Source organism: Girardinichthys multiradiatus, chromosome 24 (genome assembly GCF_021462225.1).
Source record: "Girardinichthys multiradiatus isolate DD_20200921_A chromosome 24, DD_fGirMul_XY1, whole genome shotgun sequence".
Taxonomy (NCBI): domain Eukaryota; kingdom Metazoa; phylum Chordata; class Actinopteri; order Cyprinodontiformes; family Goodeidae; genus Girardinichthys; species Girardinichthys multiradiatus.
In genome coordinates, this window is record NC_061816.1 from 3,509,732 (window position 1) to 3,533,504 (window position 23,773).

The window sequence follows — 23,773 nt, forward strand, 5'->3', positions numbered from 1 at the left end:
ACCTTTTGATATTTCTAAAAACACTACCAGAACATTTACATGTTCAACTTTTGAAACAGACATTACAGAACATGTGTATACCCTTTTACCTGAATAAGATTAAGAAAGCAGAATTGGATAAAATTTTTGTCCAAAAAGTCTCCAGTGAAGTGATCATCATCCTGAAAGGTTTGAAATAAGCTCATCCAAAACTGTGCACTCTGTTTGCGGAGGGTAGCCCACCACCCTTCTATGCTTTGGTTGGCTGTACTTCTTCCATAAACGAAACTTTTATCCCCTGCAAAACTGTCTGTGTGGTTTCTCCGCAGAAACATCTGCATTTGTTCGACACATCTATTTTCTGTGCCTCTGTCAGCACGTATCCTCTCTGGACATCCATTGATGCATGACACTGTTTTCAGAAAATAACTTGCAATCCATTTAGGGTCATTGTTTGTGACATAAGCCTCCATCCATAAAACATAGCGGCTAAAACCGTCTATGCAGCCACTAATAGCAATGCCATAGAGTTTTAGTTTATCGTAGCCATCCATGTGCCAAAGTGCATTTGGTCCTTTGCAGTTGTACTGACGTCTTCTCAATCGTCGAGCTCGTCTCAGTTCCACACCTTGTGGGTCAACCAATTTAATTATGCGTCTTACAGTATCTTGTGACACCATAATTCCACATTGAACTGCACGAAGATGTAGCCATCGATAACCTTGCATCTGACCACTGGTCATGATTTCTTGTTGGACAAATACCATCACTTCTTCCAGGTCTGACTGATTCTTCCTTCTGAACAGCCCAAGTCTTTTACAAATTCTCTTTAGAGTTCGAATACTTATTATAGTCTGATGACTGTGTGCTAAAATTGCAAGTATTTCTTTGTTACTGAAAGAAAGTCTGAAGTACAGTCTGACTAGGTCATCCAAATCTGACATTTCAGGAACTGTCTCTCACTCTGAGAGGGGAACTCTTGGCAGAAGACCCTGTTTTCTTTTTGAGAGTGGTTGTTTGCTTTTGCAGAAATTGAAGAGGGCAATTCGGTCTCCATAGGAAGTGATGTAATTTGCCAGAGTTGTGTCATCCATCAGCGCTATGACATCCCAATCAATCTGCAAAAAAACAGACAGAAAACACAATTACTTTTTTTCAAAGTCTTCCCTGCAAATCAGTGTTAAGATCACCCTTATGCCAATAGGAAAATACTGACTTTAAATAGCATAAAAGCTATATACTGTTTTAGGGAGACATACAATGGTGAAAGAAGGAGCTAAAGCATAGCCTTTCGGTAAATGGACCATCCTCTACTTTATTTAAAAATGAAAGGATTGGATTGATTATCATGTCGGTACAATAACACCGATTCATTAATATACAGTCTAATAAAGGGTATTACACATAGAACACACAATGAAACATTCTATATCATTATTTGGAACAGCAATTGGATCATCCATCCATCCATCCATCACATCATTTTGCGTTTCCATTGGTTGTGCGAACAACATCACATCACCCTGTGGTCAAAGTTCAAGGCGGCTGTGTTCCCCAACCAGCAATTTTAGTTTTACTGTTTTATAAGAAACATTAATGAGTGTATTAAGTTTGATTTAGTGAACTGTAGCCCACCATTTTCGCACCTTGGCGATAACTGCACTGACAACAATGAGGGTAGCTCAGAGTATAAAATGTAATTTAAGTCTTGAGCTGGCACATAAAACACAGAGCAGGAAAATTATTTTTGTGATTCTGACATTTTAACAGTTTGTATATTTTTCCGACATTGTACCACTAACATAGCCTATATATAGTTATTTGCACAACATTAGTTGGTGCTAGCGAATGGTTTGAGAGGATCTTTAGTCAACCACAATCAGAACAACAATCGGGGATCGGCAGCTGTTTATGCAAGCCATCCATTTTCCTGATTAATATATATAAACATGTATTTCACCTTCAATTTCATTCAAGTTTCTCTCCTCTGCTGTACGAAAAGTTACTCAATTGAACGCATCAAATACATTTCTCATGTTGGCAGGTGGTTAGCGTCTATAATTCAACTACTGGTTAATTTCCTTGGAAAACATTCAACACAAAGAACAATAAAATAAAACACAACCAACACTTTTGGGATAATTCCAGCAATCAGCAGCTAATAACCCTATATTCAATGCATGTGATGTAACATTGTGGAACACGTTTATTCCTCCTAACGATGTAAGCTAACAAACATGCTAACAGCTGTTTCCGTTTTGGATACTAAACCAACTCTGTTGTTTTACTCACCTTCTGCTCTTCCAATAATGAAATGGCATCTTCGGGAAGCCCTCGGCCACATAAAAAGTCACTTAAATCTGACATGTTCCCCAAGATTGCTGGACGTTCCCCTGCACGACTTACATCTCAGGCGATGAAGCTGGTTGCACCCAGACGCTTCCAGGTGCTCACCTGCATTAAAGTCAGAATTCTGAGATTAAAGTCAGAATTCTGAGATTAAAGTCAAAATTCTGAAATTAAAGTCAGAATTTTATTTTATTTTTTTAGTGGCCCTAATACTCTTCCGTAGTATGCTTTTGTTCTCTACTCTATTGAATGTTCATCAGAGAAACAGCCTGGGGGAAGAAACTGTCTCTGTGGCGGCTGGTTTTAGTGAACATTGCTCTGTAGCGGCGGCCTGTAGGTAAAACTCTAAACAGTTTATGTGCAGGGTGTGTGGGGTCTGCAGAGATTTTGGCAGCTCTTTTCTTGACCCTAGACCTGTATAAGTCCTGGATGGAGGGAAGGTCAGCTCTGATTATTCTCTCTGCATTCCTGATTATTCGTTGCAGTCTGGACCTGTCCTGTTTTGTGGATGAGCCAAACCACACTGAGATGGATGAAGACAGGACAGACTGAATGATGGCAGTGTAGAAGATGACCAGCAGCTTCTGTGGAAGGTTGAACTTCTTGAGTTGCCTCAGGAAGTACAGTCTCTGCTGGGCCTTCTTTCGAACAGTGTCTATGTGTGAAGACCATCTCAGGTCCTCAGAGATGGTGGTTCCTAAGAACCTGAAGTGGTCCACGGCCGATGCAGTGTTGTTGAGGATGGTGAGAGGGGGTGTATGGGGGTGGTGTTCTCCGAATGTCCACCACCATTTCCACAGTCTTGAGTGGGTTCAGTTCAAGGTAGTTCTGACCGCACCAGTGTACCAGCCGATCCACCTGCTGTCTGGATCAGTCCAATGACAGTGGTGTCGTCTGCAAACTTAAGGAGTTTCACGGACGAGTCCGATGAGGTGCAGTCATTTGTGTACAGAGAGAAGAGGAGTGGGGATAGAACACACCCCTGGGGGGCACCATCACTTACTGATCTGGTTCGGGAGAAGATGCTCCCCAGTCTCACCTGCTGCTGTCGGTCTGTCAGGAAGCTGTTTATCCACTGACAGGTGGAGGCTGGGATGTTGAGCTGGTTGAGCTTCTGGTGGAGGAAGTCTGGTATGATGGTGTTGAAGGTCAAGCTGAAGTCTACAAACAGGATCCTGGCGTACGTCCCTGGACAGTCGAGGTGTTGCAGGATGAAGTGTAGACCTAAGTTAACAGCATCATCTGCCGACCTGTTTGCGCAGTAAGCAAATTGCAGGGGGTCCAGCAAGGGGCCTGTGATGTCTTTCAGGTGCTTCAACATCAGCCACTCAAAGGATTTCATGACCACAGACGTCAGGGCTACAGGCCTGTAGTCCTTTAATCCTAGGATGGTGGGTTTCTTGGGAACCGGGATGATGGTGGATTGTTTGAGGCAGGAGGGGACCTTACATTTCTCCAGTGACTTGTTGAAGATCCTTGTGAAGATCGGAGCAAGTTGATGTGCGCAGGCTTTCAGACATGATGGGGAGACGTATCAGGTCCTCCAGCTTTCTTTGTTTTCATGCGCTGAAAGAGCCTGTTTACCTCTTCCTCGGAGATCTTTAGTGCTGGCAGAGGATCTGATGGTGGGGGGTTGGTTGCTTTATGGGAGGAATTTGTTCCTGAATGGGATGTAGAGGGGATGATTTGAGGTGTGAATGGCTTCTTGTCATGTCTGCAGTAGAAGCCATTCAGGAAGATGCTGATGTGACAGTTGTCCAGCAGACAGTCATTGATACCCTCCACAAGGAAGGGAAGCTGTTGCTAAAGAAGCTGGCTGTTCACAGGCTGCTGGATCTATTCATATTAATGGAAAGTTGAGTGGAAGAAAAAAGATGCACAGACAACAGGAAAACCTGCAGCCTTGAGAGGATTCTGAGGCTTCACTGCAGCAGGAGTTGGTGCTTCAAGACCCTCCAGACAGACGTATCAGGACATGAGCTACAACAGTTGTTACATTCCTGGTGTTAAACCCAGAGAGCCAAAAATACCAGGTTTAATGATCAAGCTATCACTCAGATGAAAATCTCAACACAGCGTTGCTGGTTGCCTGGAGTTTATGGCTTCCTTATTATCAGAGAATCTGGGTGAATCTGATTATGTGTTTTGCTTAACAAGTTCAGTAAAGTGTTTTTGGAAATATATAAAGAAAGGAGACAAGATGAGAACTTTTCATTCTGTTTCCTTTATCTTTCTTCACTAAATCTTCAGGCTCTTCACACAGCAAGCTGGCTGCAGTATTGTTTTTATGAATAATTATTTGTAGGATATTTGTTTTAAAAGAGCTTTGAGATCACAGACTGAAACTGTTGCTTGTTTAACTGGTCGTCACTCATAGGTTACTGATGAATCTGGATGCCATGTTTGCTGCAGTTATTCTCTGATCTTCTGGCCAGAAGATATCTTATTGAATCTGCACACACCCACCTTCATACTGCTGCTGACCTATAGGGTCACTGAACAACGCTCTTTAACTTTATGAATCCTTCATTGTTTCTGATGTCTGTTAGCATCAACTGGCTCACCTTATTTTCTCATTTTATTGACTTGTTTTCATTTTTAATCATAATCAGATGTGTTTTAGCATTTAAATTGTTAAATATTTAACTACCTCACTAGTCTTGATTCACATTTAATGTTGAATATGTAATTGTTTTTGGAACAATTTGATTAGCTTTGTGCTGTCAGACGTCAGTCACCAAAAAGGTTTCTGTTCATTTTTATCTCTTCACTGTAACTTGAGCAGCAAGGTATCCATCCTCATGAGTTTAGTTCTTTGTTCATCCGTTTCTGTCCTCTTCTTTCAAAGGTCTCACAAAGGGACACCTCAGTTCCCGCTGCTTATGTCATCAGCACTCAGAAAGGTCGTGACCTTATTTAAGGCAGCGCTGAAAGGTTTTCACTCTAAAACCATCCAGGAAATCAGCTTCTTCTGTGCTGTTTGTCATGGAGCTTCAGACCACAGGAAGAGGGCTGGACAGATTCACTTAGAGCTGCCTTATGTTGTCATGTTACCATGGAAACACTGCTTTTTTGATTGCGAAGTCTGGGTTGCAACGTTGTTGCCTTCAGGAGTTGCACCCCACACTTTGAGAATCACTGAATGACAATAAATGTATCAGCAGAAGTAACAACATAACAGTCACAGTAGAAGAGACAAACTCTTTGAGTATCTTTAAAGACCAGCTTGCAGCTTTTTTCTAGACTAAAGTACTTTAACACTTGCTTTACTGAATATAACATCTGGTTTCTATGAGTCATATCTTTATGTTTCCAGCATAGAGGAACATGCAGCACAATTTTGACTGTGATCAACTCACTTAACATTAAGCTGACGATGTTTCCTAGAACAACTGTAATGACATCCATGAGGAAAAAGAAAAACAAACTGGATTGTCAGTATCTAGTTTTTAACATTATCTGGAAAATATTTCTGATAAATAGATCATTTTTCATCATGTTTCTGTGAAAACATGCAGGCATGATGGTTTGAAAAGAAGAAGGTTGGCAACCACTACCAAAATGCAGAAATGACATGTTGACGATGTTTCAGACGTTTTCCCCTTAACAATGTACAGCTAATGATCATTCCTGCGTGGTGTGAAATTCCTCTGAAGTCCATTTTATACACAATATGTTTCAGTTATTTATTATGAGCCTAATATTAGCCTGGTTGCGTGTAATGTGGGGTTTTATTGTTGCTCTCAATAATGTTTTAGTTTAGTTGAAGTGATGCTTTTCTACTATATTATTTTTTAAATATTGTTTCACACCTTTAAAAGTATTAACACAACTCTAATTCCATTTAGTGTTTGTCTCAAACCAAAATAAAGAAAATTAACATTTGTGTCCATGTTTGAAGTAAAAGTTTCAAGCTGCAGAAACAAGCAAGAAACTGTCAGAAATCCAAGAAAGAAAGATGAAGGTTTCTCTCATACCTCGACCTCATAATCAAATATGGCTGCAATGTGTTTAAAACTGTTTATTTGCACTTCTTGGAATCCCATTAAATGTTTTCTGTTCACAAATACATGTGCAACACAAAATGCAGAAATACAGTATCTCCTAAAAGTGAGTACTCCCTGTACATTTAAAAAACATTGTATTATATATTTTCATGGGACAACGCTGAAGATGTAACAATTTGATACAATGTTAAGTATTCAGTGTGCAGCTTGTATAACTGTAAATTTACTGCCCCCTCAAAATAACTCAACACAGCCATTAATGTCTAAACCTCTGGAAATAAAAGTGAGTACAACCCTAAGTGAAAATGCTCAAATTGTTCTCAGTTAGCCATTTTCCCTCTGTGGTGTCATGTGACTCAGATCTCAGGTGTGAAATGGGAGCAGGTGTGTTAAATTTGGTGTTATCTCTCTCACGCTGGTCACTGGAAGTTCAACATGCACCTCATGGCAAATAACTCTCTGAGCTGTCTGAAAACGCTGGACTCCTTAGAACCCCACAGTGTCAGAGATTATTTACTTTTGGAAGTGGCAGTAAAAGGCATAAACTGGTATGTGAATGGTTCAGAATGGATACACAGGAGGACAATATGGACTTTAATAACTGGATGCCAGTAAGTAGTGGAAGAGGATGAGGAAGAGGTAAAGCAGAAGAAGGGAAAATGTTAGACAGCCAAAGGAGTAAAAGAGAGCTGGAAGAAAACAGTTCTGAAGAAGAGAGAAAAGTTAGGAGGAAAATTGGAAGGGAAGAATGTAAAATAATATTAAAGATAAAAAATGAAGAAGAAAAAGAGAGCCTGAGTCCTATTTCACTATCTAGAGAAGTTAAAAAAAGATAGGAGATGTTGAAATGGTGAAAGTATTGAGAGATGGAAATATACTGGTGTTGTGTAAAACTGAAGAACAAAGAAGAAAGGCTTTACAAGTTGAAAACATTTGCAAGAAAACAGTGACAGAGAAGAAGATTATAGGAGAAGATAAAATCATTTGGGGGGTAATTTATGGCATTCCTCTGGAGGAAGATATAGACAAGTTAAAAAAAAGCATTGTTGGTGCAAAGATAAAAAAATCTCAAAAGACTGACAAAAAATGTAAATGTAGAAAGCCAGTCAATTTTAATAGACTTTGAAGAAACAATGTTGCCACAAAATGTCAAAATAGGATATCTGAGTTTTTCTTTGGGGCCTTTCATTCCTCCACCACTAAGATGTTTTAAATGTCAGAGATATGGTCATATAGCAGCTGTCTGCAAAGGAAAACAAAGATGTCCAAAGTGTGGAGAAGATCACAGAATTGAAGATTGTGGGGAAGAAGTGCAGGAAAAATGTTGCAATTGTGGAGGGCAACATAGAGTTACATTCAGGGGATGTGAGGTAAGGAAGAAAGCAAAAGAAATCCAACAAATTAAAATGATTAAAAACATAAGCTATGCTGAAGCAGTCAAAAATGTACAGAAAGAAAGATCAAGGGATGAATGTCAAATTAGGATTCAAGATTATCAACAAAGAAAAGTAGAATCAGAGGAAAATGTTACAATGTCTGTGGAAAAACTGATATTATTCATAGCTTATGTCATTAACTGCACTGAACAGGCTAAACACAAAACAGAAAAGATTAAAATAATAGTCAGAGGAGCAGAAAAGTTCTTAGGGTTTAAAGAAGGATCTTGGGAAAACATTAATAAAATGTTGGAAACGGATGGAAGGCAAGGAGGAACCCCAGCTGATAGAAGTATGTAGTACTACTTCCCCTAGTTACCTTATACCAAAGTTTTGTAAAGAAAAATATCAAGCTTATTTTTCAAAATGTAATTTATTAACTTTTAGAGAAAGTCTAAACAAACAAGCACACCACAGCAGACACACAAACCTAAAAAGAACATGCAAATCACTTAAATGTGTTTTCTGTTGGTGGGCTTCCCACACATGCCTGATGAAACCACCTCAGGCACATCTCACTTTGGATCTAGAAAAAGGACAAATAATATAAGGCATTTTCAGCAAAAACATCTGTCTACAATTATAACATCCATTCATTTTCTATTCCTTCTTATTCCAACTTTGGTCCGCAGGAGGGCAGGATCCTATCAAAGCTTGCTTACGCAAGTTAAAATTACTGTTTAGGTCCTCTCCATTTAACCTCCTAACAATACATGTTTGAATAATTCTATAATGTTGTTACCCAGTTCAAGTCCGTCTCTTTTTCCATCTCTCCTCAGAAGTGGCCCAAGTCTTCTAAGTCATCTGATAAGAATAAATGTGAAGTATAAAAATATACCTATATATACAGTTTTTCTTGTTTTTGCATATTCACTCTGCAAATCTTTTGTGATTCAAAGTTTGTTTGTCTGTGGAGTTCAGTGACTTGCTTCAAGATGCAGATCTGGTTACTATCTGGTAACTATTAAACAGGATGTGGTAAACACAAACACAATTTATTCAGGAGCTGTCTATGAGAATGTACCACGTTTGGACATAATTAGTGATAAAAGTAGCATTATGAAGTTTAATAACAGAAAATATAATGGTTGTATTTATTTATTTGTGGACAAAGAGGAAAAATGTTCTTAAACAAATGTTATTGCAGACCCTATTGTCACTGTAGTTATTTTTGGCTAAGTATTCCTATCTTTGTAGCAACAACTGCAAACAATTGTAATCATGATAACAATTAATCCAAACTTTAAAATAAGAAACTTTTGGTAGAACAATATCAGATTTCTCACCACTGTTATGGAGAAGTTTTACAGCAATGTCAAACCTGAGGATGTTAACCGCCTCTGTGGAAACAGGGAAATCCACATCCTCTTTTGCAAGGAGTCTTTCTGCAAACTGACATATAAAGCTTTATTTAATGGCTTTAAATTAATAACAAAGTTTAAATGTTTCAAATATACTTCATAATCATACATTGTGTGAAAATTTGTATGGATTTTCAATGCATATACTCCACATGATGTACGGTTCTGTTGTTTGGGATGTTTGACAGTATCACATGTCCACCTTGACACACTGCATCCCTTCTTCCTCATAAATGCCCTGTTAATATAGGTATATATCCCCTCCTTGAACCGTCACCTTAACGTGGTGGAGGGGTTTGAGTGCTCAAATGATCCTAGAGGCTATGTTGTCTGGGGCCTAAATGCCCCTGGTAGGGTCTCCCATGGCAAACAGGTTCTAGGTGATGGGTCAGACAAAGAATGGTTCAAGAACCCCTCATGAAAAACACAATATCGAGGCACGTGACGTCGCCCGGTACGGCGGAGCCGGGGTCCCACCCTGGAGCCAGGCCTGGGGTCGGGACTCGCCGGAGAGCGCCTGGTGGCCGGGTTGCTCCTCGCGGGACCCGGCCGGGCCAAGCCCGAACGAGAGACGCGAGGCCATCCCCCAGTGGGCCCACCACCTGCAGGGGGAACCGTGAGGGACCGGTGCAAAGAGGATTGGGTGGCGGACGAAGGTGGAGACCTCAACGGCCCGATCCCCGGATGCTTAGGCTGGCTCTAGGGACGTGGAATGTCACCTCGCTGGGGGGAAAGGAGCCTTAGCTTGTGCGGGAGGTCGAGAGATATCGACTAGAAATAGTCAGGCTCGCCTCCACGCACAGCGTGGGCTCTGGAATCCATCTCCTTGAGAGGGGTTGGACTCTCTTCTACTCTGGAGTGGCCCACGGGGAGAGGGGGCGGGCTGGTGTGGGTTTGCTTGTTGCCCCCCAGCTCAGCCGTCTCGTGTTGGGGTTTACCCCAGTGGATGAGAGGGTTGTATCCCTGCGCCTTCGGGTTGGGGAGAGGTCTCTGACTATCATTTCAGCCTACGGGCCGAGTGGTAGTGCAGAGTACCCTGCCTTCTTGGCATCCCTGTCGGGGGTGCTGGACAGTGCCCCTCCCGGGGACTCCATTATTCTGCTGGGGGACTTCAACGCCCACGTGGGGAACGACAGTGACACCTGGAGAGGCGTGATCGGGAGGAATGGCCTCCCCGATCTGAATCCGAGTGGTGTTTTGTTATTGGACTTCTGTGCTAGTCACGGATTGTCCATAACGAACACCATGTTCAAACATAAGGGTGTCCATCAGTGCACTTGGCACCAGGACACCCTAGGCAGGAGGTCGATGATCGACTTTGTTGTCGTATCATCAGACCTTCGGCCGCATGTTTTGGATACTCGGGTGAAGAGAGGGGCTGAGCTGTCCACTGATCATCACCTGGTGGTGAGTTGGATCCGCTGGAGGAGGAGAAAGCCGGACAGACTCGGCAGGCCCAAGCGCATAGTGAGGGTCTGCTGGGAACGCCTGGCGGAGCCCTCGGCCAGGGATGTATTCAACTCCCACCTTAGGGAGAGCTTCGACCAGATCCCGGGGGATGTTGGAGACATAGAGTCCGAGTGGACCATGTTCTCTGCATCTATTGTCGATGCTGCTGCCCATAGCTGCGGCCGTAAGGTCTGCGGTGCCTGTCGTGGCGGCAATCCCAGAACCCGGTGGTGGACACCGGCAGTAAGGGATGCAGTTAAGCTGAAGAAGGAGTCCTATCGGCTGTGGTTGGCTTGTGGGACTCCTGAGGCGGCTGACGGGTACCGTGAGGCCAAGCGTGCTGCGGCCCGGGCTGTGGCAGAGGCAAAAACTCGGGCCTGGGAAGAGTTCGGTGAGGCCATGGAGAAGGACTACCGGTTGTCCTCGAAGCGATTCTGGCAAACCGTCCGGCGCCTCAGGAGGGGGAAGCAGTGCTTTGCCAACACTGTTTATAGTGGGGGCGGGAGACTGCTGACCACGACTGAGGACATTATCGGGCGGTGGAAGGAGTACTTCAAGGATCTCCTCAATCCTGCCATCACGCATTCCGTGGTGGAAACAGAGGCTGGGGACTCGGGGTTGGACTCTTTCATCACCCAGGCTGAAGTCACCGAGGTGGTTAAAAAGCTCCGCGGTGGCAAGGCTTCGGGGGTGGATGAGATCCGCCCTGAGTACCTCAAGTGTCTGGATGTTGTAGGGCTGTCATGGTTGACACGCCTCTTCAACATTGCGTGGCGGTCGGGGACAGTGCCTCTGGACTGGCAGACTGGGGTGGTGGTCCCCCTTTATAAGAAGGGGGACCGGAGGGTGTGTTCCAACTACAGGGGGATCACACTCCTCAGCCTCCCTGGTAAGGCCTACGCCAGGGTATTGGAGAGGAGAGTCCGACCGATAGTCGAACCTCGGCTTCAGGAGGAACAGTGTGGTTTTCGTCCCAGCCGTGGAACACTGGACCAGCTCTATACCCTCTACAGGGTGCTCGAGGGTTCATGGGAGTTTGCCCAACCGGTTCACATGTGTTTTGTGGACCTGGAGAAGGCATTCGACTGTGTCCCTCGTGATGCCCTGTGGGGGGTGCTCCAGGAGTATGGAATCGGGGGCCCTTTATTAGGGGCCATCCGGTCCCTGTACGAGCGGAGCAGGAGTTTGGTCCGCATTGCCGGCACTAAGTCGGACCTGTTCCCAGTGCATGTTGGACTCCGGCAGGGCTGCCCTTTGTCGCCGGTCCTGTTCATAACTTTTATGGACAGGATTTCTAGACGCAGCCAAGGGCCGGAGGGGGTCTGGTTTGGGGACCAGTGGATTTCGTCTCTTCTTTTTGCGGATGACGTGGTCCTGCTGGCCCCCTCTAGCCAAGACCTACAGCATGCGCTGTGGCGGTTCGCAGCCGAGTGTGAAGCGGCTGGGATGAGGATCAGCTCCTCCAAGTCCGAGGCCATGGTACTCGACCGGAAAATGGTGGCTTGTCCTCTTCAGGTTGGAGGGGAGTTCCTGCCTCAAGTGGAGGAGTTTAAGTATCTCGAGGTCTTGTTCACGAGTGAGGGAAGAATGGAGCGGGAGATCGACAGACGGATCGGTGCAGCTGCCACAGTAATGGGGGTGCTGTGCCGGTCCATTGTGGTGAAGAGAGAGCTGAGCCGAAAAGCAAAGCTCTCAATTTACTGGTCGGTCTACGTTCCTACCCTCACCTATGGCCATGAACTTTGGGTCATGACCGAAAGAACGAGATCACGGATACAAGCGGCTGAAATGAGCTTCCTCCGTAGGGTGGCCGGGCACTCCCTTAGAGATAGGGTGAGGAGCTCGGCCATCCGGGAGGAGTTCGGAGTAGAGCCGCTGCTCCTCCACATTGAGAGGAGCCAGTTGAGGTGGCTCGGGCATCTATACCGGATGACTCCTGGACGCCTTCCTCGGGAGGTGTTCCAGGCACGTCCCACCGGGAGGAGGCCCAGGGGACGGCCCAGGACACGCTGGAGGGACTATGTCTCTCGGCTGGCCTGGGAACGCCTTGGGCTTCCCCTGGAGGAGCTGGAGGAGGTGTCTGGAGAGAGGGACGTCTGGGCGTCTCTGCTGAGTCTGCTGCCCCCGCGACCCGGTCCTGGATAAGTGGAAGACGACGAACGAACGAATATAGGTATATTAATAAGAACCGTCATCTGAATTTAATGCTTAATTTAACGTTTCATATCTACCCATAGCTTGTGATTTGCAAACATTTCTGGATGTCTTGCTTTGACTCCCCCAGTGGATCCAAGAACAAAGATCTTTTGTCTTGTGGGTAGATCACCTAATAAGTGTGCAATCAACAGTCTTCATGTGGTTTTTGCTTATGACATAACTATTATATAAGATATTTTTGAAATATAAAAACAAATTCTTACCACAGATGTCCAGTGGTTGTGATGATTATTAAGTCTGGTCACCCTTAAATAATCTTTGCTCCAAGCCTGCAACCATATCTTTAATGCAAACAGTTATTCCATTTAGGTAGCTTTTTTCATTTCTATTGCATCTTAACGCTACACAATTTAAGTCACATTTCCACTGTGTACCTGTAAGGAATTCTTTCCGTAATGCCCCGATATCAACGCCTGCTTCTCCAATAAATGTCACCCTCAGCTGATTGGTAGCAATGCCCGATTTTGCCTCTTCCACTGTGCAAGTCCTCGCTCTACCATGTTGGATCTTGAGATAGTGATGGGAAATTCTTCATCTGTTTTCACCACAGCTGTTATGGCCTGCAGGATATCATCCAGACTGATAGGAGGAAAAATACCTGTTAGAAAAATGACTATGTGAGTCATGTTTTGTGTTTTTCAATGCTTTTTAGTTTTTTTTAATCATGGGTCACCACTGGTGGTATGTGACTTAGGCTGCATTATTTTTCTATTCTGTAATGTCAAAGCATATAGGTAGTTCATTCACTTACATATGGAGTATGTGGTCAAAAATCTTGAGAATCAATGCATTTAGCATCAAAGACTACTAATAAATACAAACCTGGAAAGGCAAGTCTTCTCTTTTGAAGGAAGGAAGCTTGCATTGATGCAATGACAAACTTCCAGAGTGAAAACCATATACTCACCGGCCACTTTATTAGGTACACCTGTCCAACTGCTCGTTACGCAAATTTCTAATCAATCACATGGCAGCAACGCAATGCATTTAAACATGTAGACATGGTCAAGATGATCTGCTGCAGTTCAATCAGAATGGGGAAGAAAGGCGATGCTATCATGTCAATATGGACCAAACTCTCTGAGGAATATTTCCAGTACCTCGTTGAATCTATGCCACAAAGGATGAAGGCAGTTCTGAAGGCAAAAGGGGGTCCAACCCGGTACTAGCAAGGTGTACCTAATTAAGTGGCCGGCGAGTGTAAAACATAATGTAAAAAAAGCAAAATATAAAACAATACTTTTAAAAGTTTGACCTTAAGTGAACTTGTTCATAGTACAGCAAGTACGTTAGCAAGACTTAATGACAATTACAATGTTATGCAAACAGTGGCAAAACCAAATAGAAAAAAATGTGTATAGTGATCAAAGCCAGTGTATAAGATACACAGCTCAGCCAGTAACAAAGCATTTAATGTCATCTATAAATATATAAAATAATTAGTGGAAAGGAAAACACTGTACTACCTCTCACTGCACTCGCTTGCATGTTCCTCCACCTCATTCTGAGAAAATGTCTGACCACAGATAGGGCACAGAATCTGTAACAGGGAGCATTATGATTATGAGCTGGAAATAGTAATGCCCCCAAAAAAGACACTGAAATATTGCAGTCCACATTACCATTGCATTTGAGGACACCATAACTACATCTTCCTCTAAAGGCTGTAAAAGCAAGTGAAGAAAAAAAAAAACAACTAACTTTAAAAGCAAGAAAAATGAATCTTGCTTCATTTCGTACATCTCATTGCTGTTCATCTTTCAGCTATGGCTCAAATAGGCTACCTTAAAAGTTGGTATCCCCAGGTACCCACTGTAAAAATAATTAATAAATCCAACCCTTAACAATGAACATGTTTGTTCTTTTTTGAGACTGCTCAAAATATATGCAATTTTGTCCACACAGAATTAATTGCATTTATCTTTTTGTTTCTTTTTATTTGGTTATGAATAGTCTAAAAGATGATAGGATAAAAACTTTACCCTCGAGTCTGAGTTTGATTGATCGTTTCCATCAATATGTGGGGTGGAAAGTGGTGTGCAATCCAAGTCTTCATCAGGAATCTGATAAAGGAAAGTACCAAGTGTAAAGTACAAAGTTAATTTGTGTTACACAGAGATGGACAGCCAATTTCAGTGACATTGAAAATGTTGCACATGAAACTCCTGACTGATCTAAACATTTTCAAAACTAACAAGCTGAAAAGTAAATTGCTGTCATTTCTAAGATTTGCATGAGGAAAGTTACTTATAATGCTGACTCCCAACATCATCCATGTGATGGGACTGTACAAACCTCTAGCACATTAGTTTCAGCAAGCTGACAGTTTTCAACGTGAAGTGCTAGGACTTGAAGAAGATAGTTGGTGTGACAGGAGGGGCACATCGCCTTTGGCATACTAGAGAATGAGCTGGATCCAGGGGGCAGTGGCTGGGTGTCTAGCTCTTCCTGGATGTGAGCGATGTACAACACAGTCTTGCCACTTCCACTTGCAGTCTTTAGCAGTGAGCCAGTGTAACCACTGTCTTCAGGAGACACCATATTTAACTTGTGGGAACCCCATCCACCTATCAAAAAAAGTTAATAGCTTTATTCTATTCAAAATGTGGCAGTACTCATTACAGTGCTTTCATGGTGATCACATGACCCAAATATTTCTACAACTATCAACGTAGAGGTTGGATTGTACCTGCTCCTTTGTAAATCAGCCAACCCCCAGAAATGCTTTCCAACTTTGGATACAGTTCTTGGAGTCTTGAACATACCTTTAAAATAAATTATTAACCACCAGATCCATCAGTTCTATTTATAAAAAGGAAAATATTTTGGTAGTGAACTATGTTAAGGTATATCCAGATATCAGGTTACAACAAAAAGATTTTTTTGGCAATGTGGAGCAGTACATTACTTCATCATGACTGAAGTTCTCAGGTATTGCTGTAGATCTGCGTCCCAAACCGGCTTGTAGATGGAAGATTTCTTCACTGCCTTTAGGTGTAGACTGAACAGGCTTGGGTACAAAAATCGGTAGGTAAAATGGAAGTAATTGGAGAATATCGAAAAGAACAGGCAGTCATAACAAGATTACGATTAGGACATACACGATTAAATAAAACTTTACATATCTTGGGTAAACATCCAACAGGCAGATGTGATTGTGGAATGGATTTGAAAACAGTAGAGCATTTTGTAATTTAGTATGAAAAATATAGGATGAGTAGAGAAAAATTAAAGCAAGAATTGAGGAAGTATGATATAGAAGCATTGAGAGTAAATACAGTACTAGCTAAACAGCAGCATCTGTCTTTCAGTTCAAAGTCGCTCATATTTTTATCATCAATCAAATTCATTATTAAACTAATGTAAAGGATTGTAGTGTGTAATTACCGTCTGCGACCACAGGAGGGGAGTGTCAAGACCGAGTTTAGGGCTAAAATAATTAAAATCTTAATTTTTGTTTAGTGCAGTTGTGTAATATTTGCACTTTACTGAAAATGTTTTATTATTTTTATAAATTAGATGTTTCTGCCCTGCGTAATGCCCTGATTGCAGCATTTATTTTTCAGTATAAAAAAATAATAATAATAATGTTTGTAGTTTTTTCAGGCCTTAATTATCAGAATTAACAATGGTTAATATTTCTGGGATGATTTTTGCTGAAGTAAATTTAAAAGGATTTTTTTCAATTTAGTTTTTATCAAAAGTAGTATAAATTATTATTATGTGTATCTCTATATCTGTCTCTATGATTATTAATGAATGTCCATCTCTAATAACATACATGTATAAAATATGTAGATTGTTATTTACAGGGTTATATCAATAGATGTAATCAGAAAGTATTTAATGAAAAATATAAAGTTTAACCGTTTTGTTTCAATATAACTAGTCACTGCCCTCTGGTGGTGATGTGTTGTAACTACAGATATTCATCATATTTATTGTTCAACAGGATGGATTGTTTTTCTTTCTTTGTTATAATTTTAACGTTTATGAAGTGAGATAAAATTAGCTTAAATTAATGTTGTTAAACATGAATAAGATTCACTGCAGGGTTTAATTCAGTCTGAACATAAACACATCCTAATAATACAGAGTTTAACACAGCAGCTGATATGTAGTGATTATCTCTGGTTCTAATTTACTCTCAGAGCAATAATAGACAACAACAGAAACCCTCTTCTCAGTCTTCTGGCTGGTCAGAAGAGTAGCTGCAGCAATAGTTGGAGTTTCTGCTCGCTGTACTCAAGAATGGAGCAGCTGAGAAGATCTTTTGTCATCAGGGCATTTTGACTTTTTAACACTCTCTGATACAACATATGTAATTTCCAATGTAAATACACAAATATATATAATACAGATAAATCCAGTTACCGGTGATTTATTTTGAAATAACTAACAGGAAATGCTAACTATATATTACCTGTGTAACTTTACTTTGCTTGTAGTTACACACTGTGTCCACCAGAGGGTCTAAGTGAGCAGCTAACTGGTTTCTAGCTCCTGATTGGCTGATGAAGCCATTGTTGATCTGTTGTTGCTTCTACTTTTATTTCCTAACTCCTCTTCCTCCTTTAGCATGAAATCAATGTTTTCTCAGTAAGTGTGAATTAGAAGCAGCTCTACAGAGTTTCAGCACCCTGGACAGCTCTATGACTTCAAAATAACTGATGAGCAGCTGGAAACTCTGCCTCATTTATTGGAGTCTTTGTTAAATCCAGGAATGGTTTGACTTTACCTGAGTCCAAGAAGGTCTCACTGTGAGGATCCAAAGCTCTGAAAGCTTCCATGTATTTGTGACTCTCTCTGTTCTCTAACTAACCTGGATCATTCTGACATTTTCCATTAGATGCCAAATAAGGAACCAACTCTTAAAGTAAATATAATGTATAATTAGCTGCATGAACAACTGATCAGAGTTTTGATGCCACCAGGATCAATATTCATAAAGAGAAATTAACATCTCAAACACAATACGTCACATATAGTCAGTCTCCACATGTCTATGGAACATAAAACGTCTCTTAACATTTGCATTCAACCAAGCAGCTAAAAATAATGATCAGAATCAGAGCTGCTGAGCAGCTTTCTGAGAAGGCAAAGAGGAAACAAACATGGCCAACCACAAACAAGAGCAGCTGAGCGTTTTTTCACTATGATTTATTCACGTTTTATGTCTGACAATATTATTTAACTCACAGTGTTGAACTTGACAGTGTTTTCATTCATGTTATTTATTTCATAAGCAGACTGCAACTAAAAAGACATCCTTTAGTCCCGATCCATACAGAGTTGTTCCTTTTTCACAGCTTTTGTCCACTTATTGTTAAATTCTGACATCTGATCAGAAGAGATGAGATTTCTTATGAATTGCTGGAAGGTTTAAACCGTGACGACCAGAAAGCCAAAGATGCAACAGCAGCTACATTATGCAAGATCAGATGAAGCTGAGCAAAGAAAGTGAAGGTTGTTTTTTAACATATATTATATTTACATAAGTTCTGAAATAGGTTGTCTCAATAAAAACTGCTCCTCTTGGTGGATGTTTAACAGCTGGTCTTCCTTTCCAGGACCCTAAAATTAGGACTTATTTAAAATCAGATAATAAAAAGATATATTTCATAACTAAATACCATCATAAACTTTAAACAATAAAACATCTTAGGATGAGAGGAAATTATCATGGTTTCTGGGGCCAAGGAAAAAAACAAATATAATTTAAAATTGCAGCAACTAATATGAACTAATATGAACAAAGTTAACTAATGTCCTTGATAAAAACTTCAGTCAGTCACCATTTCTTCTTGTTAGACTTTCCAAGAGCTCTGGAGAATAATTCAAACATGTGACTTTAATGTTTGGGCCTTTATTAGACTGATCCTGGTAGAGACGGTCAGGATATTTACTTCCTGAAACACGTGTGGACGCCTCAACACACCTTCTACACCTCAGCTGATGGAGAAAAACACTCTTTAACACACGTTAGAACCTAAAGTCAAAGTTTTTACAGATATCAGTTTAGAAGAACTTTTTATTGAGTGTTAATGTTAAGCATTCCTGACACAAAACATCACCAGAGTCAAAGTCTGCCCTGGGATTTGTAGTTCTCAGACTTTGGTTTGGTGTCAGATGAAGATCGTCTGTCCAGGAAGATAAGTATCTCAGACATCGTCTCTCTCCAGACAGCCATAGACCATGAGTCCAGTTCTGATCCTCAGGTTTGGTTCTGTGTGTCTAAGTTTAACCGTTCATCTCCACATTTACTGATGTTTCACTTTGTGCTCTGCAGAAACCTCAGACTGATCATCTTTGAGACGCTGGAGAACACCATTGGTAAAATGTTTCATCTCCTACATGCATGTTGTCATGATTTGTTTCTGCATTTCTTAGAGACGTTGTCTTTCTTTTAGAGGATAGAGGACCTGTGGAGGAGGAGGAAAGGAGGAAGAGGATGCAGGTGGTGGAGAGGTTTCAGACGGCTCCTTCTGAGGAAATAGCAGCTCTCTGTGGATCCAGGGTGAGACACTTACTGAAGTAAACCTGGAGTAATTGTGTTTGGTTTCTAAGGTGAAGGTTTATCTGAGTGTAAAACTGTTTGTGGTTCTGATTTACTGTAATCAGGTCATCAGTTGGTACCAGAACCTCAATCTAAAAATGAACCTTTTTGGAAGATCTTGGTCAGACTGGAATCTTTGTGAGCAAACAGATGTACAGTTCTAGTGGTTCTGGATGGAAACATGTCAAACCATCAAACTAACTGATGGTTCTGTCTTCTCCACAGACCTCATTGCTTCAGTCCAAACTAGATCAGGTCTTTGATCTGATTGTTCGTCCTCCTCCGTCTCCATCTGGACAATCGTCTCGTCGTTGGACGCCGATCTATGAGATGAACTTTCCTGACCTCTGTGCGTATTAGAGACTCAACAGGATGACCTGGATCATTATGAAGCATCTGATGTTGTGTTCAAGGAACAGAGGACAGAACAACTGAGGACTGGAAACATGTAACATGAGTCATGTTTTGTGTTCATAGAAGAAGTTTTTCTCAGTGGCTGTTTTGTTCCTCTGAGAAAGATTTAGTTTTGTGTTGATCTCAGTATTTCCCAGTTTTATGTTTCATTTTGTTGTGATTCTTGAAGTGTGATTGTCAAAAAGAAAACTTTATTTTAAATCATGTTGAACTAATTTAACTTTAACTGTCCTTTTATTTGGTTTTGTTCCTAAACTTTAAACCAACTCTTTATTTTCCTCTCCAGGCTGCAGAGTCTGCTGATATAAACATGCATCATGCATTCATGTTTTTCCTGATAAACTGTGTAAAATAATATGCACTACATGTGGCATCCCTGCTACTTCACACTTTGAGCTTGTTAAATGTTTGAAGCTAAATATTTCTAGGATAAAAGACATCATCTGGCAGATTAGCTCAGATTGCTTCAAAACTCTTCCATGATGAAGAGCATTAGTGAAAACGAAGACTGGTCATAGTTGGAAAGTGTTTTAGCTGTGATCAAATAGCTCCGTCTGTTAGAAGATCTCCTGTAGTCTGTAGGGTCGGTTCTCTGAAGGTTCCTGAGGACCAACAAGCTGACAAGGAAATGGATCCATAAAAAGTTTGAGACACAAGAGTGTCGACCTGTTGTTGGAGATGATGATCTCAGAGTGGAAAGTTTGAACCATGTTTCATGTATCATGTGTGACCTGGTAGATCAAGGTGTTGGTTAGTATGAACTGCATGGGCTTCATCTAAAACCAACTGTGTCAGGGTTTAAACGCAGGAAACTGGAGGAAGGACAGACAGGGTATGAAACAGAGAAAACATCTGATTCATGGAGACACTGATCAAGAATGATCATATCTGTGCAGCGTCCCAACTCAGTTACCTTCTGCCACAACTAATCTGTCCACTAGAGGGAGCACAGATACTTCCACAGGTTCTGCTTCAAACTTAAAGATGAAATAACTGCATTCAGTGTTATTTGACTACTTTGTTAAATCTTTGAAAAAAGAAATGTCTGTTTTTATTTCCTTGTTTTCCTTCAAATAGTTTTAAGAAGCAACGTCCAGCTTTCTGACTCAATAACTCATTTTATTAAGAATTGGAGGATAAAGAAACCAAACACTGACAAATACATTTAACACGACTAAAACAAGATGAAATGCTGAAGGAAAGAACTCAGTGTGTCATGTTCATTTTTCATGATGTGTTTTTAATCAAATATTTAGACTGAAAATAAAACAAGTCAAATAACACAACAGCAACAAATTTCCACCCACTGCTCTAAAAGTGAGAGCTGTAAAAAACGACAGCATGAATAAAAGCAAATGAAAACAGAAGGTTACAGTAAACACACATAAAATGATTCCTTGGCTGCTGATATAGAAATGACCTGTTACTGGATACAAATTCACATTTACCTTCAGAAAGTTCAACCATGTTTTCCAGCTGGAGCCAAACACTGTTGAACTGGATGTCACCTGTGCTGAAAGCCAGCAGATAACCAAACCCCAGCATGATTTCAATGTGTGAGAACATAATAGAAGGGGAGGAAGGGAGGGAATAAAGCTCAGACAGCATGGGATCAAAGTCTGTGGTGACATTAACTTCAGTCCAACTGTGGAAATAAAAAGATAAAAGTCCAGAAAAAGACATAAAAACTGAATGAGCCAACAGCTCAGTGTGATAGACTAAAGTACTGAGAACATCTAGTGTCCTAGTTCAAGTCCTCAACTATACAAAGAGCTTGTTTTAATAGATCTTTACCATAAATTATGTTGAGACTATGTTCAACTTGACATTAGTTTGTAAAGTTGAAAGAAAATTCACATTAGTTGATAAACCAGCTGCTGTCAGCTCCATCCATCACATTGAGTCAGAGGTCATGACTGAAAGGCTTCAGAATACAACAATAAACTGTCTGGTTGGATAGCTCAAGGTGTTTGATCAGAGATCAGCAACATGGAGGTCAAGGGATCAAGACTAAGAAGGTCCATGTTTTTAAAAACCAAAACTGAATAATTTCAGAGAACTTTGAACAATATTTCAAAGAGTTGAACCAGTGTGAGTCAATAGCTCAACATGATGGACTGTAGGGTGGAGATTCAAGAAAGTCTGGGTTCAATATCTCATTAGGAACCATTTAGGAGCTGATTTGTTGTGAAGAACCTCAGAGTCTGTATTTTGATCAGTTCAGGGATGAAAGTGAAAAGTTGAAAAGCACCAAGAGAAGAGAGATGAGAGGGGAGCAGACCTGATGGTGTGGAGGAACTGTCTGTGACCAGAAGATGCCAGTGGTGGAGTTCCTGGGTTCAAGTCCTGCCTGAGCTACAACCTGGAGAGAAGATCTAGTCCTGCATAATGGTTTGCCCAAGATGTAGAGAGAGCTCTTAGGCGTTGCCAAGGTCTGGCATTCAAAGCACATCTAGAAGTTGAATCAGTTGGCCCTTACTGGATCATCAAAAACCTGTCCAGTTGTAGTGGGTAAGGGATTGGTCTGTGTCTCCTCCCTGTATTCCAGAGAGATGATTGGTGGGTGTTATACATCTGGAAACAAGAACCTTTTAACTGGATCTAACAACCATTATCTCCTACCTTACATGTATTACACAGTTAAGATAGAATTTTTCGACAAACTAAAAGACAGCTGCCAACTTACTAGGTGGTTGTAGGACAAATTAGTATGTTTTAGGATGACAACCAGCTGTATTGTTGTTGTTGTTGTAGTAGTAGTAGTAGTAGTAGTGTGACTGTTAACTAACAGCACACTACAATAAAATAAAAAAAATTTTAGTTTAATAAATAAGAACTATGTTGCAGAGACGTTGACAAATTGACGCTACATAATTGAACACAGATGGAGAAGGAATAACTAGCAGCAATGGGCATGTTAAGTTGTTTTAGGGAGAATGATTTACAACGTTAAGCACAAACAACCATGTATGTATGTGTTTTTTTTTCTATATCTTTCAGGGATTAGAGAGTATATAACAGCTAAGCTTTTAGGATGATCCAGGCCTAGTGAATAGTGGAGATTTGAACCAGACGCTGCACCACTGGTGACTTACGGTCGCGAACAGTCCACACCACAAGACCCTTCACACATTATTATTTACAGAGAGCACATTAGTACATAGATTCAGCTGGGGCAGGATGTGGTCACCCTATGTCCAGTCGTAATCTTTCAGGTCAGCTGCCCTGAAGGTTAAAGTCCTCTAAAATGATGGGGATGATGATACATCCCCTCACTAACCTGTCGTCCTGGCTCCCCCTTGCCGTAGCATCATAGGTGTACTTACTCAATCTGTCATGACACTAATTGTTGGGCTTTTGGTTTTTCTTTTGCTGAAAGTTGGAATGCTGAGTTTGAACTTGTTTATGAAGGACTGGAGGTGGTAGGGTTTGAACCCAGGATCATCGGGTCCACAGCACAGCGCCTCAAATGACATGACCAACCAACCAGCTGAGAAGCAAAGAGATCTAGTTCTGTATAAAAAACAAATGTTTCTCCATAAATGTTCTGTTACTGTTTTTCTACAAGGTCGACCCAAAGTGGGTAAAACTGTAAATAATAACCTCAGCAAACACTAGTGTTGTGAAGGGGTTAAATATAAAACACACATGAAGATCCTGTGGAATAAACTACGTTATAAATAAGAAGCTGGTGCTCATCACACACCTACAGAGTGAAGGGAAATGTGATTTATATCTAACCTGCCTCTTTGGTTTTTATCTGCCAGCAAACAATCTGGAATAAACTTTAACCTGGAGACAAACATGTTGAAACCAGAAAAACATCTTAGTTTTTGTACCATTATAACGCTGCTGTTCAGTAAAAATCATTATCTTTAAATAATTTCACAGATATGATATAAATGAGATTTATTTGCTGCATAATGTCTTCACTACAACATAGTTTGTTCATGTCTAGTTAGAAAAATATTGGTGAAAAACAAAATATACTTTAAAGATGCAGTG

General features: G+C 41.0%; 1 protein-coding gene and 1 long non-coding RNA gene across 5 annotated transcripts in view; both read left to right on the forward strand.

Annotated features, from left to right (window-relative positions):
• The window catches only part of LOC124861406 (NACHT, LRR and PYD domains-containing protein 4-like), a 328,592-nt gene that overhangs the window by 81,569 nt on the left and 223,250 nt on the right, over positions 1 to 23,773 (forward strand). The gene's annotated exons all lie outside the window — the stretch shown is intronic.
• LOC124861514 lies at positions 12,729 to 22,360 on the forward strand. 4 transcript variants are annotated; one of them, XR_007036633.1, is made up of 4 exons: positions 12,729 to 12,754; positions 19,088 to 19,131; positions 19,209 to 19,315; positions 19,580 to 22,360. It is a non-coding gene; the product is annotated as an uncharacterized LOC124861514 (long non-coding RNA). The 4 variants fall into 4 exon arrangements; XR_007036632.1 differs by having other exon boundaries at positions 12,735 to 12,754; positions 19,088 to 19,315; XR_007036631.1 differs by lacking the exon at positions 12,729 to 12,754 and having other exon boundaries at positions 18,484 to 19,131.